Source organism: Colletes gigas, unplaced genomic scaffold (genome assembly GCF_013123115.1).
Source record: "Colletes gigas isolate AHSC1104 unplaced genomic scaffold, ASM1312311v1 Colletes_gigas_Sc00010, whole genome shotgun sequence".
In the NCBI taxonomy this organism is placed as follows: Eukaryota; Metazoa; Arthropoda; class Insecta; order Hymenoptera; family Colletidae; genus Colletes; species Colletes gigas.
In genome coordinates, this window is record NW_025106639.1 from 6864281 (window position 1) to 6882626 (window position 18346).

Below are 18346 nucleotides of genomic sequence, written 5' to 3' on the forward strand. Positions count from 1 at the left end.
AACTACTGTTTCATCGTTGGTTTTTGCGAACAACGTGGAGAAATTGAATTCAATCGCGCATCTTCGATCTTTGTTTCTGAAATTGAACTCTCAAGCTTCGATTCCTTGTTAGAACTGCAGGCTCTGATGTTTAATTATCTCGAAATCGGCTGCATGAAAATTAATCGAAGTTAACGCTGCGTCGAAGTTTGCCATCCAAGGGCATACCAGGCTAAATGGGGTCTGGATGGCTACAGTCGCCATTATACATTGCAATTTTTAATTTCGACAGTACCGACTTCTATTTTAACACTTTGACTGCCACGTCGCCCATATTTGGCTGACAAGACGTTTCCATTATGGAACAAAAACAATTCACTCTGAAATTGAAATCGAAATGTTAAATAAATTTGAATAGGACAAAATTTAGCGGGGTTACGATAATAACTACCCAAGACAAATTTTAAGTTATGCAGTTTACAATTGATTAAAATCGAAGTTTTGGTCTCGTTAAAAATTGTACAGTTTTTGTGTGACGGTCAACGTATTGATACTCAGCCCCATTATTTGCTTACGTTTTTCGAGCCAGAGCCAAGTAACTTTTTATCTCCTCCCATCTCGACACGCATAAATAAATAGGAAGATGATCGCGAACGCTCCACCGTATCGCAATTTCCATCGAATGATGGATATTCGCATTTTCGCTGTCTCGTTTCCGTACAAAGGGGATCAAATTCTCGTGCATAAGTAAAGCGGGGGAAAAGAGGAGGCGAAAATAGAGAAAAGATGGGTTAAAGCCGAGGTTACCGCGTCTCGCGGGGTCGTCGAAGGATGGTTCCCTCGTTCCGTGTCTAGGACCGCGGACGGTGGTTTCGTTCGAACGCAGTTTTGTAGCGCGCGGCGCGACAACGTCGGCTGGCGTTTTGCCACGGAACCGGCTACACCCCCCGGTTTACCGATTTCTGTCACGTTTCCGTGCATCTCCGTTGCCAGCTTCTTCCAAATTAAAAGTTCTTCCTCCATCCCTGGACGACGAACGCACCAAATGGAAAACGCCGAGCAAAGAAGCTGGCGCGGCCGACCGACAGATGGATAGATTCATTAGCCCGGAACAATGTCCCTCGGGAATACCAAGCGATCGTTTCAAATTAATTTCTATTTTTAACCCCGCAACAGTTGAGTACAGTTCATAGTTATTGGAAAAGGTAGCGCTATTGGACGTATGATTTGATCGTAACAACGGTAATTAACGGTAGAATTTACTTTGATTAAATAATACATAAAGGTATATCTTACAGTTCAGAAGATCATCTTTTATCTTTGTATAATAAACACCCATGGTCAAAACTGAAAGCGAAACTCCAGACATATGCAATCGTCACTGGAGACGATTTTTGTAACAACGCGAGACGGTTAGGAAATTCTAATATCAACAATAGTAAACTCTTATTCGTTATAATTTAGCTATTTTACGATCACGTATATTTGGTTCGTTGCAAAATAGCTTGAATATTAGAAAGAATGGCGAGTATACGAATGATACTCGAAAGGCCTGAGGGTGATGATGATGTTAGCAACGATACGAATCGGAATAATCCCGACGTCCGGACGTCGGGACGTCCGGTTGCATTATACCCGGGAACATCCTTGGAGGAAGCCCGCGTCGATGCGTCGCGAAGCGAAAAAGAGTTTAACGGACGTACCGGTGCGGTCGGTTTTATCAGTTCCCGCGGAAGTTCCAATAGGGAGATCGAAAAGCTCGATCAACCGTGGAACGTCGAACGAGCGTTGCGTATTCCGGACTCCTCGCGCGAATTTCACCGTCGGGAACCGTCGGGAATACGTCGAACCTCGTTACCCCACGGTTCGACGATTTTTCATCGACGCGATCCCGGCCTCGACCCTCGCGTTTTTTTTCTCCGGCGATTTCGCAAATCACGTCGAAAGGGTCGTTGGACGCTGGCTATCGCCGGGGCAGATCCCCCCTCGAAGGAACGCAAAAACCCAACTGCAATTTTTAACATTCAAACTGCGACGGAGGTAGAAAAATCCTCGACGATCTCCGCTATAAACTTATAGCGCAATCCGCGGGTCCATTTTGACTCAAAGTAACGTATCAACTCTGAAAGAAACACTTTCCATGGGTTCAAATCTGCTGAAAGAGGGGTGAAAGTCTCATAGCTCGCGATCGTTGATAAAGTTTGTCGAAACATCTCGCGAAAGAAGTAAACAAGAGACTCTCCCGGTCTGTCACCCCGTGAAAGTAAAATTTCGTGGATCGATGGGTGTTGAGCCCCAACACAGGTAGCTCCAGAAGGTCGTAGCAGCCGAGCATTTTTAGGCTCGGCAATTACCACTCTTCGCGACCAATATTGTCCCATAAAAACTTGACCTTTCCAACAGCTAAACACATCACGTACCCATCACCGCAATAAACCCATTACCTGCTAGCCCTAACCGAACAACATTTCCCAAAATATTTAAACATTCAAGCTCCGCCTCAAGACCATTTTCAGATCCACCCTCGCCACACAACCGACCAATCCTAATTCTTACAATCCACCTTTCCCCAAAATATCAGCAGCCAATCCCAACCTTAACCTCCTCGACAACGACGCTAACACACATCCATCAGATCAGAACTCAGACAGAACTCAGACAGAACTCACCGAGAAACAGCAAATACCACTCACTACACTCTACGATTGTATATATATTGTTTTATAGTAAACATTAAAACATTGTTACAAAAGGTGTGTTAACCTCATTCTAAAATCTCTTATCACATCACGACTCTTCGTGCATTAAGTTGAACGAGGAATAGCGAACGCAAACGATCCGTTGAACCACGGACAGATCGTCATCCTGCGTCGCAACAATGGGTGTTGGCGATCGCGACCATAAACTTATTGCGCACTCCCCGAGTCCATTTTGACCCAAACTGAAGTCCCAACTCTGAAAGAAACACTTTCCATGGGTTCAAATCTGCTGAAAGAGGGGTGAAAGTCTCATAGCTCGCGATCGTTGATAAAGTTTGTCGAAACATCTCGCGAAAGAAGTAAACAAGAGACTCTCCTGGTCTGTCACCCCGTGAGAGTAAAATTTCGTGGATCGATCGGATCGATGGGTGTTTGGAGGAGACGGTTTCGACGTCAGAAGCAATTTGGTGGCCGGGTAACGCGGTAAACGGCGAAGGTTCGAACGAGAACGGTGTAACGAGCCCTTCCGGGGGCGAAGAGGCACTCGGGGCTGTCGCGGTGGAAAGGGCGGGCACGTAAAAAGCGCATCGTACCGAACCGCGCTCCGGCACTTATTATTTGCTAAGCAGAAAAGGAGAAGAGCAACGAAAACTGTGCTCTCCCGGCTGTTTCCCGCGCGGCGAGAAACCGGATGGAGGCAAAAGGGGCGGGGGGGGGGCGGCGAAGAGGAACCGAGAGAGGGTGTTTCTCCGTTAATCCGAGGTCGGAGTCGGGCTTCTCGTGCATAGATGAGCGCGATCCCGTCGACGTTTTCATGGTTCTCTTCGGCCTTATACGGGTGCATTTTCCCTGTTCGTTCAATTTTCTCACTCGTCTTTCGTTCCGTGCACGGCTATTTTCATCTTCTCTGCGTTCGTTTTCACCCCTCCCCTCCGTTGCGTTTCTCTCTTCCTATCGACGGTTTCATGCGGATTTATCGTCGTCCTTCTGTGTACGAAGAATCGACGTATCGATCGGGAAATGCTCACCGAATCGTGCATCCGGCCGCCGCACTAATAACCGCTGTACCGCCGGTAAAACGCGCGACGGGATAAAACGGGAAACGGGAGACGGGAAGAGAGCCGTGCGGAACCGGTGAATCGACGACTGCCATAATGACGGGGATGACAATGACGATGACATCGTCGTAGAAACTTTATTAATCCGTTGGCTGTGAATCCATCAGCGTTTTTTTCGCGATCGACGACGCGGGATATCCGATTGATCGCCGTCCGCGAGCCCCCTACCCCCCCCTCTCGTCCGGGTCAACCGGGTCGCGTATTAACCTCTTAACGCTTGGATATTTTTTTAATCCGCCGTTCGGTGCACGGAAATCTTTTTCCGCCGCGTTTCGCAAAAAGAACTCCCCGTTCGAGCACTTTCGCCGAAATTCAGCGGACCAAATAGGAATTGAATTTTTCTAACGACTTTTTCAAAGTGTGTCGTCCGGTAGACAATACGCAGACCGCGAAGGATCGAAATGGACAAAGAATGATATAAATATTTCTTTTATTCCGGAGCGAGAACCATCGTTACGGGGCACAAAGACGCAAAAAACGCGATGGCCAGTCGATCCGCTGACACAATGGACCGCTTTTCGCCGAGTCCAAAGTTGGCTGACATTTTTTTCCGTATCATTTCCAAAACCTGGAAGCTTCAGCCTTTTTGATTCACAATGAATCAGTGTTCTCGAAAAAATCTGTGGGGACTCATCAGTAAGGCTAGACGACTTTTTTTTTTTAACGAAAGTTTATTGCGCCAAGAAAACAATTACAAACATATATACAAGGGGGTACGATAAACCTAAACGTACAAACGGCTAACTTATAACTAGGACTACAATTTAGACTAATGACTCGAGATAGAGTTCGCGTAATCTTAACATTAAATAATGTGGCACTTAATGCCACTTACAAGATAGTTTTAAAAATAGTTACTTATACTAGGGGCAAAATTTAATATTTTGTATAGAAAAATCGCACCAAAAAAACTATACAAAGCTGCCTTGGATGACTGGGATATCGTTCGAGGAATGTATAGCAACCGAGGGGTCGGTCGAGCGCTTGTGAGAGCGCGGAGCCCTCTGGTGGCGAGCATAGGAAGACACGTTTAAATGAAAATTCCAGTCTCGTTAGATCCAATCGCGCAGAGACGTGGAGGGAAAAAATGTCTGTAAAATGTCAGGTTGTAATTACGGGGGGGGGGGGGTCTGAAAAGGCGTGGGTAGCGGCGTATAACGGTAACGTCGACAGGTGTTTGGCGTCTTAGGAGCGAACACCTGGAACGAAGGAAAGCCGTTCGCGCGACGATAATCGATTGAACGCGGCCATTAAACGCGCTCGGTCGATTGTCCCGTCGATCGTGGATCGAAAGCAGCGACGAACGTCAGCCGTTGCGTTTTTAATTGGCAGAGGGGGAGAGCCTCGATATCAATCGTTTCCGCGTAAAACCAGCGCGATCGCTATTTGCCCTTTTTCGCTCTCCCCCTTTAATTCCGCGGCGGTTTCGCGTCGAGCGCCGCCGCGACGAAACGAGCGGTTATTCGACGGCCGAGACGAACGCGCGTATAGAAAGGGTGAATGAAAACACGACGCGGTATCTCCGCGTGTTCGCCGAGGAGTTTTTTTTCCCCGATCTTTCAGGAGAGAGTTTCCTCCGCGTTCTTTCGTTACGCCATTGAAGACTTAAAACGTTGCACGTCGGAACAAACATCGCGACGAACAAGACCCCCCGCTCAAAGGGGGATTCCCATTTACGAAGGCAATTATCTAGCCAATTATCGGAACCTTTTACAAACGAACGCTGCACGAGGTATATAAATATCAACGGTAGAATTTTTTTTTTTAATTTTAACTTTAATCGGAGACTATAAGGGTGGTTCGGTTACGGCGACGATCCGCTAAATGAAAACGTATTTTGAATTTTTTTTTTCGTTAACGACTCGACCTAATTGCGCGGGGACGTATATGACGGTAAAGGCGTGAATTTTACCAGGGTATATATTCGATCGTGATTGTACACATTGACTGATCTCGTTCGATAAGAGTGTACATGCCCTAAATAAACGATACTTTTACTAATGATTGTACACATTCGGTAAAAGTGTACATTGGCTCGTTCCGCACTTTGCATTCCGCTCCCTCGGAGTGCATAATTCGCATCGTTTCGATGTAACGTCAGCTACGCGTCGCTGAAATATTTATAAAATAGTTGTAAATGTACCAGCCATCAAAGGGAAGCGTATCTATTATACGTAAATAGTAACTTGTACAGGTTTGTATGGATCTGAAACCTCCATTCGGGGCACAGACCTCTGCCGTTTCAGCTCCGCCATAATCACGCGGTATTGTTCATCTTGGCCTTTGAATCGAATATAGTATAGCAGCGTCTCTCAAACTGGGGATCTACTCGGAAGATTCTATTCTAAAATTGATAATTAAACTTCGATATCGTTCGCAACCTCCTCCAAATTGTTACTGTTGAGATTTTACAGTATATTATTTTAATTGTACGTGCTTCATTTATAACAACTAATGAAAGAAACAGTAAGAAACATTACAGACTGATCTAAAAATCAATACGCGATCCAACAGGTGGCGATCGATTACCTGCTCTACTTTATCGACGCAAGAGAGATTTACGATTAAATTTTTTAATCTTGTTATTCCTGATTCTCTCACATTTAATCGTCACCTAAATATTAAATAAAATACTCGATCGAAATACCAGTAAAAGAACACAGATTTTACGATATTTTCCAAGCATTTTTTCGAACAAAAGTTGACAAAAAAATTGCAATAAAAGTTTCTTCATCGTCGATGCATTTTCGTTCGGGGCGGTTTTCTCGACGATCGATCGGGTTCGGTGTTTTTATTCCGAATTCGCGTGTCGCGGATCGGTTCTAAATCGGTGGGAAGTTCGTAAAGATAGTAACCCCCGTCGCGCGAATGGAGCGTCGATCGTCTGGTTCGGTCCTCGTGTTCGAAGCAAAGCGGAGCCCGGAGTTTGCATAGGACGACGGTCGTTAAGATGGGTAAACTTGAAAGCCCCGCGCAAATCGAGTCGAGTCTCTTTTTCCTTTCCCGAAATTTCCACGCGTTGCGATATCGCGAGGCGGTACGCTCTCGCAGGGCTCCCTCGGGTGAAAACGACGAGACCGTGTTTGTACGCGCGATTTCCAAATACGTTTACGGAGCTGCGTTGGACAAACAGGAGCGTCGTCGGGCCCTGAGCGCCACGACGGCGCGAAATCTCCACCGTTCGCGTTTTCCGCGACCAAACCGTGCAGACAGCGTTTCCGTGAGATAATTCCGACTTCGGCGACGAATAGTTCACCCCCGAATCGAAAACGTCTCTTGCGCTGTATTTTTAAAACAATATCGTTGATCCATTTTCGTCCACGATGCTCCAGTCTTTGCATCGATACACTTTTTCATTGCAACACACAACTCTGCAGGGGTTTTACAGTATTTTTCAAAATTAAATAACCCGTGCAAAATATCATTATTATTATTATTATTATTCATTGTGGATTTTACATAGTCAAACATTATCGCTTAGTGAATGTAACTAATTAATTTACAATATGTTGCAAGGATAATTTTAGACTTACTAATGATTGTTTTAGCGTGTACAAAATTTGCATTATTAATCATTCTATTTACACAATTCTGATACCCAAACGGTTGTGCAAACAATTGAATAATCGTTGAACGCGAAATATGACATTTGATTAGCTTATTAACAAACATAATATCTGCAATTCTTCTTCTACTGTGCAGCGTTTGGAGATCAGTATTACCAAGTAAGTTATCATAATTATGAGACTCGGAAGGCAATATTACCACACAGAGTCGCAGGGAAGTTTCTCAGATAAATCCATCAGATCGTTTCCACGCAAAAATTAATTGCGTTTCGTAGTTTCGCGGTGCGTCGAGGGACGCGAGTGTCGGTACAATTGGCATTCCTGGTGGAAAGGGTTAATTTGCGGTGACGATAAGTTATAAAAGGAAGCGAGAAAAGTTGGTCGCGTTCCCGATCCAATCATCGGCGACGCTGGTTGGCTCGCGCTCGAAATCGGCTGCAATTATTTCCGCGTAGCCTAATTAAAGGCGTGGGGGGAGGAGGAGGGGAACGAGCAACGTCGCGTTCTCGAGTCGATTCTAATTGCCGCGTTATCGTGCGCGTCAACCTCGATTCCCGTGGTCTAATGAACCGGGGCATATTCGAAACGGCCTTCCGCCCCTCGAACCGCGACTCGACGTGTCTGCGTGCGTGTTCATCCGCGAGAATTTCAATTATTCGATCGAAGGACCATCCCCCCCGTCTCGTCGTGGACAGCAAGGATCGTGTCCCGCGACGATCGAACCCCGAACGCGTCGAGTTCCGATCGTGTCCGTCATTCCTGTTGATCGAGGGTGGCTCCTAGGCCATCGATACCGAATAATCGATTATCAAGCCTGACTCTTTCCTTCAAGATTTAACCCTTTCGGTGTCAAGTCTGGTCAGAAGCTCTTTTCTTCGTTTCCCGATTTGTATCTCCAACAACGAGTCTTGGTGCGTTTAAGGGGCCATTCTACCTTGTAGGCATGAAAAATACGTGTTTCTTTGTGATTTTTTTTTGCGGGTTATTAAAGAGCGATTGATTCCGGATTTTGTAGATACATTTATTATATATTTAGCTATATTTACGAATTTTTGCAACGCATAATATCTATTGATCACGCTGTTTTTGTTGATCATCGAACAACAGTTTTTACGAACGGCACCCGACCGCGTACGTGATATCTTGCGAACAAGTTATTCGAAATCCTAAAACCAACGATATTTTTAATATAGATGAGCGTGGTTATAGCATGAACCAGGATCTTTTCAAAAAAACAAAAAATGGCAAAATGGCAGCTATTTTACGAAAAAATACTGAATATTTTCATATATTTGGTTGCTTTTTTGTTAATAAAAGAAAAAGTATTGCATATATCGCAATTATCCTAGTTCATGCTATAGGGAGACCAGTTCTGAAGATACTGTATAAATTTGGTGTTGATATCTTGAATAGTTTTTTAGTTATCACGCACGCAGTGCCGAAATATGTAGTTTCGAGAAAAACAGCTTTAAAGTTTCACGACCAGTTGTTATACCTGCGCGCGGTACATTTCAACAGGCTATAACTTCGTTAGTTTTACGAATTTCAATTTAATATTTGGTAGACATATTTTCGAGACTACATACTAAAGGAAAATGCAAAAAAAAAAATATCGATTTTTTTAATCCCACAAGGTAGAAAGGCCCCTTAAGAACAAACGAATAAATGATCTACAATGATCGAGCAGTGGTTATACCTCGTGCGGTAGGAGTCTAACGATGGATTAAGAAGAAAATTTATTTTCGAAACTCAATTACCGGGGGGAGTGGCTTACGGCTGCTTTAATTGCCCTTCGTCGCAATTAGATCGCGGATTCTCTTTATGGCGTACGGGAATATGGAAACCGTATGGTAAACGTACGCAGCGTACGCGCAGGATAATGAAGTATTAATGTTATTACGCCAATTTATGAAATATAATCGTACTCGGTTATAACGAATGCGGACGAAATTCTCGATCGCGGGTAACAAAAGGCCATAATGATTTTAATTTACGCGCGTTCGCGTGCAATCGCTGGGTTTCATAACGGGCATAGTTCAACGACGTATCGGACGAAGTTCGAGAGTTTTGAATAATCTTTAAGACAAACGTCGAGCCCCAACGTCTATTGAAATTACGTTTAATAGCTCTTAAGTAATATAATTAGTACGAACTGCGTACGACGGGTATTTTATGTATCGAGCATACCTATTGTTTAACAACTATATTTAATTGGTAACTCTTCAGAGTAATTTTCATAATTAATTGTGTTTTCGCGGCGAAGAGGGCCCCGAAGCCTAGGGTCCAAACGTTTAAGTTAATTAAATCACGCTTGCGCGCTTTTGTTATGAAAATTTGAAGAAGAAAATACGTAATGAAGTTTGCATAGCTGTCGAGTAGTCGTTTTACGCTGTGTATTTATTCATTTATCAATGGTATGAAAATTCGAATAATGCGATATTTAATACACGAGCAACAGATGATATCTTGTTTATCCCCGACGTATAATTGGGAGTTCCGTTTCACGTGAGACACCCCGTGTATGGTTGTGAGATCCGAGCTGAAGTAGCATGAAAATGTCATCATTAAGAAACTGAAGGGGAAACTAAGTCCATAGAGACATCCGGTGAAAGAAGAGGCTGAACTAGTTTCCTCCTAAACGGGGGGGATCTTTTCAAAGCTGTCGAGCGTCAATTTAAAAGTGGTTGCTTAATTTGTTCATGTTTTTACGTGTACGGGAGCACAATGTACGACGGTTTTGCAGCGCGTTTCTATATTTATTAATCAATCTTCAACGTGTATATGTTACAGTGAAACACCGAAATCTGGAGAATGTCGACTTTCACCGGTGAATGTCAACATTCACATAGTCGCTTAGTGTATGTCCGAAATATTTGCTAAACACCCTTATTTCTGACTTACACCGGTAAATGTTGACATTCACCATGCACTAATGGTGAGTGTTGAACATGTTGGAGATTTATATTTTCTTCTCCGTAATTCAGTCGCTATAAAACGTCACAAGGGTGACGTAACTTTTTCGCACTCTCTTTCTGAAAGGATCTAACCCAGACCTAACCCAGACCTAACCCAGACCTAACCCAGACCTAACCCAGACCTAACTCAGATCTAATCCAGACCTAACCCAGACCTAACTCAGATCTAATCCAGACCTAACCTAGACCTAACCGAGACATAACCCAGACCTAACCGAAATCTAATCCAGACCTAACCCAGACCTAACCGAAATCTAATCCAGACCTAACCCAGACCTGACCCAGACCCTAGATTTGGGTTAGGTCTGGGTTAGGTCTGGATTAGATCTGAGTTAGGTCTGGGTTAGGTCTGGGTTAGGTCTGGATTAGATCTGAGTTAGGTCTGGGTTAGGTCTGGGTTAGGTCTGGGTTAGGTCTGGATTAGATCTGAGTTAGGTCTGGGTTAGGTTTGGGTTAGGTCTGGGTTAGGTCTGGAATAAGTCTGAATTAAGTCTGGGTTAGGTCTGGGTTAGGTCTGGGTTAGGTCTGGGTTAGAAAAAGATCACGATTTACTGCAGTATCCATTTAGTATAAATTAGGGTATCGGAAAAAATATTAAGAAAACGTTGCTCGCGTTATCAAAGCTTGCATAAGACTGACAAAGCTGATTGACTCCGAGCAGAACAAAGGATTTGGCAGGAGAGAGTCAGTCGCTTGTTTTTTGACTCTTCTGTTTTGGACCTCCACCAGAGCATATCTGTGATTGTCGACACACACCGGAGAGGGTCCGAATATACAACAATGTAATGAAATATTCGATTTTTCACCGACGTATTTGGTATCTGTTGACATTCACCGGTGAAAGTTGACATTCTCCAATTTCGGTCATTCACGGTAACATATATAAATCTTGTAACACGTGTGTATCGCAAACATGGAAAGCATTCGTTGTATTTAATCTACCGTGACAATACGAGTGCAAATCGTATAACACTTATGATACATCGACGACAATGTTGCATCTATGGATCCATAAAATAGCTTCTTTCCTCTTTCGGAACACAAGCTAGTATGAGTAAAGGAGTATAGTCCAGGTCACGATATAGCGAGGACATCTTGCTTGAGGGTGCCTTTCCGAATGTCTTTTTGTGCCCGTAACTGCACTACCTTTTTTTTAGTTTCTACAAGTATGTATTATAAGCAGGCGAATTAAGATATTAAAGGCTTGAATGAGGCCTTTACCTGTTACGATACCTCTGCAAATGGCTTTCTAAAAATGGTGACACTAGATAAAACATGACTATGATCTAAGGCCCTTGGCTGCTCGTATTTCTGTCAATTCACTTGTTTCGAGAGCTGAAACGTGTAAACTTTGACACCTACTCGATTTTACGACCTCGCTATGTCGTGGCCCGAACTATACGCTATTTATTGACCCCCTATGTATCGTCTAGAAATATTGGCTTATCGACGCGTTATGCTTAAAAAATAGCAATTGTTTATTATTAATTTGAGAAGATACGCCAGGCAGGAAAGTGAACGAGAAGATGACGAGTTTCAGGATCGTGGAATAATGGAAATGTTGGCTCGTTGAAGGGAGTCCTCCATTGGCCACTCGGTCGGAATCCATTTGGCGAGTTCCGGGCGGTTCCCCGGTATCTTGTAAGCGACGATACACCCCCAGCAATGGACGAACCCAATCTTTCTGCAATCTTCTTTACTGTTAAACGTGGCTCTGCGTCAACCAGGCCCTTAAGCGCTTCATTACCAAAGTCTGCCGTCCCCATCTGGGCTCGTACGAGAGACGGGAGTTACCCTTACGGAATTTCGCGATTAAGAAGCGTCGACCTTGGCGGTATAAATAACGATCAAGAGGGAGAGAAGGAACAGAGAGACAGCAAGGGAGGAGATTTATTGGCCTGGGATAATAATATCCCTCGAGGACATCATGATGTCAGGAAACAATCGAACACGATCCTTATGCCCCCGTAAACGTTCTATGACGTCTGACTGATTTGCATTTAAATTATTATTAACTGTAAATCATAGAAATTTTAAAAACCGTTCGATTTTCTGCCACTAAATTTCCACGATCCTTAACAGGGAATCGCTCGAAAAATATTGAATTTCCGGTGTCGCGGTCAAATCGACGAGGGTGTTGCGCTGTTCTTCGTTAATCGGTGCAGCCTCTCGAAAAGAATTACGGCGCGTCGATGAGGAGCCGGTCGAAGGGGTTTTTCCTACAGAACAGAGCCGATGTTGAGAGGAAGGAAATCACAGATAGCATTGAGTCTCTGTGCAGAGCGATAAAAAGAGAGGGGTAACGATGGTGGACCATAGCGAGCAGCGAGATAAGGTCTGAGCACGATTTTAAATTGCCTGCCATCCGTCTCTGTCCGCGTCTGATCTGACGGCTGTCAGTGGCGTCCCATCGCGATTATCGCGTCACTCCACCGCCGCGAAACGTCCTCGATTCCGTTTCCGTTCCATTCCGGCTCGTTTCCGGAACTGTCCGCGTCCCGTTCCGAGCACGATCCGAAATACGCCCGGAATGTCCCGCGGCGACAAGATCGACGAGATGGACGACCACTCGTTCCTCTTTCTTTCGTATTTTTTTTACGCTGTCGAGAAAGCCAGCCGCGGGACCCTCGTTTATTTTGGTATTGTTGGGACCGGCGGAGATCGATCTCAAAAGAAATTACCAGCGGTATCGAGACGTGTTTCTACTTTCTTAATCGTTAAGTGTATTATTGAAAATTTATATTAATTCTCTATTAATTCGTTATTTTTTAAATGCTTGGAAGGAGAGGTAATTTCCATTTACCAATTTGGTAAAAATCAACGTTAAGTAAAATAATTCGATTGAGATTCTACTTGAGGTTTAAGCCCCTCGTCTAGGCGCCATTATTATAATATAAAAGAAAATGTAACTGTTGTAATGTGGAGAAAGAGAGATAAATAAATCCGTGCATCCGCCTTTTCCGATTCGAGGTCGTGTTTAGGAGCGCGTCCCCTCGACGCAGCCGGCGAAATCGCAAATATATTTACAGAGAGAGGGGTGTCACCGTGGCGAATTTATGGCTTAATCCCGATTTTTGGCGGATCTTGGCGAACGTTTTGCTCGCTGGGACGCGAGGAACGGACGACGACGGGAACCGAGGGGAGCAGAGAGCAGCGAAGAAGAAGCACGTTAAAATTTATGACGGTTATTAATATTTCCGGGAGGATCCGTTCGGCGCGGGAGCAGCCATCGCCATCGCGTGTCTCGATCCATCCCACCTCGTTAACCGCCTCCTCGCGATCGGATACGCGACAACGAGAGAACACTTATCTTCGTCGTGAATTACCAAGTTCGCTCGAACTGATAACGCTCCTCCGGCACTTGCTACCCGAAAGTGTTATCCATCATGTTCGCTTTCTATTTCGGAGCAGAAACTCGCGCCATTCCGTCCCGTCACCCAGAAACTCTACATGGCGTTCGTCTACGAAAAGGGCGAACCTCCTTCCTTACCAAATCGATAAATGGAAATTTCATTGCAATTATTAGTTTAAACTTAAGGGTTAAAGAAGCTTCGTGTTTCTTCTTTTCACTACCCCATGGGATGTTGTTCCTCGAGGACTTCCCCGGAGGAGGTTGCTCGCGAGGGGTACGATCGAGACGTTCGCGGGACGGTCGGAGGATTCGCGCGCGAAGGTGATACAAAGGTAAAACAAATGGGGGGCCGTCGGAAGGCGGCACGATGCACAGTTGAAACGTAAACGACACGTTTCCCCCGAGCAGCGGTCCCACCTACGACGGTAATTACGATCGTCGTCGCCGTCGTCGTCGTCGTCGTCGTCGTCGGCGTCGTTCGGTAGTCGTCGGTGTTCAAAGCCGGGGCACTTCAGACTTCCGTGTTTACGGAACGCGAGCGACAGCTTGACGGCTCCCTTTTTTCTTCCTTGTACGCGATTCCCCCTCCCTGCGCCCCGCTCGACGACTGGCTCACAATCCGCGCTTTGCCGTCAGAAATGCCTGCCTGCCTCCCCCTCCCCCCTCCTCCTCCTCCCTCGTCCCCCCACCCGCCTTCTCTTATCCCCTTACCTTTGCCCTCTTTACATTCTCTCACCCTCCTTCACCACCACCTCCAACCCGCCCGTCCTTTTCCTTCGCCGCCTCATCCCTTTTCCCGGTTCCCTTTCCCTTTTTTTTTTCTTTTTTTTCTCTCTCCTTTTCGCTCGTTCTCGCCGCGAACCGCGCGTCGAACGATTTTTTTTCAACCGCACTCGTATCGCGCGAAATAAATCCGCGGCGTCTGATATAGGGGGCCACAGACGCGAACGCGACTGTTCGAGACCCGATAATCGTCGAGTGCTCGGGGTTGTTGCTCGAATGGTTGCGAAATCCAGTGTCAGGACGTGGGAGAGGAAGAGGCAATAGCGTGGATGAGACGATGAGACGGCTGAAAGAAGAGAAAGAAACGCTTGGTCGTCTCGTGACAGGCGGTGCTCCTCGGACTTTGTTCCCAGCCACCGTCGAAATCGTTCCACGAAGTCCTGGGGCCCGATCAGAGGGGATTCCTGATACAGGACGATTTTTCAGCGGACTCGAAAGCAATGCCACCATAGGCTTGTTCCATTTCTCTGTTACAAATGGAGTCGATCGATGGCAGTGACACTCGAATGGTTCAGGACGGCGATAATCGAGTGCAGGGTCGCATTGACCCATAGAATTTCCATTTTATGCTGGGTTTCAGGGAGAAATTGCGCGTGAAATTTGACGCACGCTTTCGACTGTATGTATCACATCTGCGTTTGAATTTTCCTAGAGGCCTCTGTTGGTCACTGATTGCCACTTCTGATACTTTTTACAACTGACTGCTGTCAGCTTCTGCTAGTCTCTGCCATCCTCAGTTTACCTCCACTGGCGTTTGCTGCTCCTTGGTGGCTCTTGTTGGCTTCTGCTGACCACTGTTGACGACTCTTGTCTTTCTCGCAAGCGCTCGATCGAGCCTCTGTTGAACACCGATTGCCACTCCTGATACTTCTGACAACTGACTGCTGCTAGCTTCTGCTAGTCTCTGCCAGCCTCAGTTTGCCTCCACTATCGTTTCTTGCTCCTTGGAGGCCCCTGCTGGCTTCTGTTGACCACTGTTGACGATTCTTGTCTTTCTCGCAAGCGCTCGATCGAGCCTCTGTTGAACACTGATTGCCACTCCTGATATTTCTGACAACTGACTGCTGCTAGCTTCTGCTAGTCTCTGCCAGCCTCAGTTTGCCTCCACTATCGTTTCTTGCTCCTTGGGAGGCCCCTGCTGGCTTCTGTTGACCACTCTTGTCTTTCTCGCAAGCGCTCGATCGAGCCTCTGTTGAACACTGATTGCCACTCCTGATACTTCTGACAACTGACTGCTGCTAGCTTCTGCTAGTCTCTGCCAGCCTCAATTTGCCTCCACTGGCATTTGCTGCTCCTTGGGAGGACCCTGCTGGCTTCTGTTGACCACTGTTGACGATTCTTGTCTTTCTCGCAAGCGCTCGATCCGAGCCTCCGTTTCTACATATACACTCTTCGATCGATACATCAGAACTGGTCAGCAGAGGCTAATAGAGGCAAATGGAAGCTGACAGCAGCTGACCAGCAGTCAATAGTAATCGTTATACATTGTCAAAAGTATGCAGGCCCGTGGTTTCTTATCGTTTCGACCAAACTGTCGTTCGACGAGAGATCGATAGTACCCAGAGTCGCGTTATCGTCAGTGAATCCGTACGAGGCCGGGAGCACCGAAATTGCTCGGCGAGAAAAATAAAGGAAGGAAATGGAATAACGGACGGTTCGCCCGGCGTCTCGCGGGACGTTCTTCTTTGGGCGACGCGAATCCACGGGTGCCTGCCTCGACGGGGAAAAATGAAAGGGACGAACGGACGAGGGCGGGAGAGGGAACAACGGAAACCCAGCGACGTAAAAAAGATGTACGCGCGAGGGAGGGATATCCGGCGCGGCATCGCGCCGCGATAATTCTTCCGAGAAACGGCGCCGCGGCGCGCTACGCGCAGAGTGATTTACAGGTCCGCGGGACACTGTATTTTATCCGGTTCGAACCTCTTCCGGGCGAGGGATTCTTTCACGTGGCGGCGGTTCCGCGCGGCGCGCTTTCAGATCCACGCGAAAAGAAACGAGCAACGGTCCGCGGGAGAAGAATGGAACGGGGGCGGTTGTTCGTTTCGAGGAACGGGCGTTGCAAAACACGGCAGAACTACATTTATCGCGACCGACCTTTCGCCAGTGCTCGATTTAGTGAACTGTTGGATTTCGGTTACGCGAACGTCTACGAAAATCGGAACAAAATACATTTGTGCCACGATGGATATCCCTGACGATCATCGACGCCCTCCGTTGATTAAATACAGACGATAAATTGGGTAAATGACTGCTGTTGCACTTGTAATTGCACTTATTGCCGTGTTGGATGACCAACCTCCTTATCGATGTATATTCTGACTCGTCGCCTCTTAGGCGCCTAGATGACAAGCCCTTGCTCGTTTTGTCAACAAGGGTAGAGTTCACCTAGGTTCGTCATACCATGCCCCTTTTTCCTTTCTTCAGTTATAGTATATAAGATTTAGAAAGTAGGCAAGAAAGAGTATTACGTTCTTGACTGTCGGACCGTCAGACCCGTTTTAATGTACGCCATTGTTTGCCTCGAATATACATATATTCATATTTCAACCGCGTACTAATTTCTCCAACCCGGGCTTCAACAGCTGGGTATTTTGAATAAAACGGTGTAGGGTGGCAGTAGGTGAATCGCTCGTCCTAGTTGAGAGCAGGAAATAATTTACAGTCCCGCAAACTGATATTCCATTACATAGTTTCTGATATATAGTAAATCAAAGGTGTAAGAATTGATAAGGAAACGTGAGGGATGAACGGTGGTCCGGTCTCGTTCGTTGTTGGAAATTTGTATCCAGGAGCGAATTTCGCCCGGATTTCGTCTCTGAACGGGCAACGTGCAAGAAGAAACGACGATAAATGGCCAAGGACGCGGAGGACGTGCCCCTAACGAGGGGTTGCTGGGGCTTTCATAGGGCGGCACCTGCTTGTCATCTTTCAGATGCCACTTAATCGCGTTTACGCGGGACGTGCCCTACGCGAACGTTCGAGGAATACTCGAGCTAAGGAAAAACGTTACGCGGACCAGCGATTTACCCGGAACTGTGCGATCTTTGCGTTAAGGAAAAACGCCACGGAGGCCGACGCAAGGGGTGAACATTCGCTAACGGGTCGCTTTTAATTCTCCGTCGCCGTGAACTTTGTTTTACTCCCTCGAGGGGAAATTAATTTCGGGCCATTCACGTACTCGTGAATTAATTAATTTTCTGCAAGGGGATATCAGATCTCACGATCGCCGCGTAAATCTTGGTTACTTCTTCGCTGAAGAAATTAGAGGCTCGCTGGTAAACATTTTCAAACGTTCTGCCGTCGAGGTAAAATTTGTCAAAATTTCGTATTTAAAAAAACCACCGGTAGTTGAGACTCGCGCGAACGCCCACCCTTAAAAACTAAATCACGCTACGCGTCCGTCTACCGTCAAAGCATTCTTCAAAGGGACCGTCTGACGAAACGGTGTTGAATATCTTTGATCCTTCGTCTGACGTTTCCTAGTCCTTTCACGCGCTCTCGGTTTGTTTTATATTTTTATTTCGCCCGGCAACTTTGAGGTTAGGTTTTAAAACAACCCCCCGCCTTCGCGCAATTATGCAATTACTCCCGGGCGCTACGCGCACACCTTCCAATTTGCGCGATAAAAGTGTAATAATAATAATGATCCTTGCGCGGAAAAAAACCAAGCTAAAATTGTCTCCACGGGAGTCTTCTCCTTCGTAATTATTTATTATTATTTCATTCCATTTCTATCCGGAAGATTGTTTTTGGTCCCCGGGAACATCTGAGAATGTTTTAAGAATCGATCGATCGACACGTAAAATGGACGCATCCGCTTGAACATCGTTTCTTCTCCGATTTCTTGCGAGCAAAGGCTCGTTGTTTACCG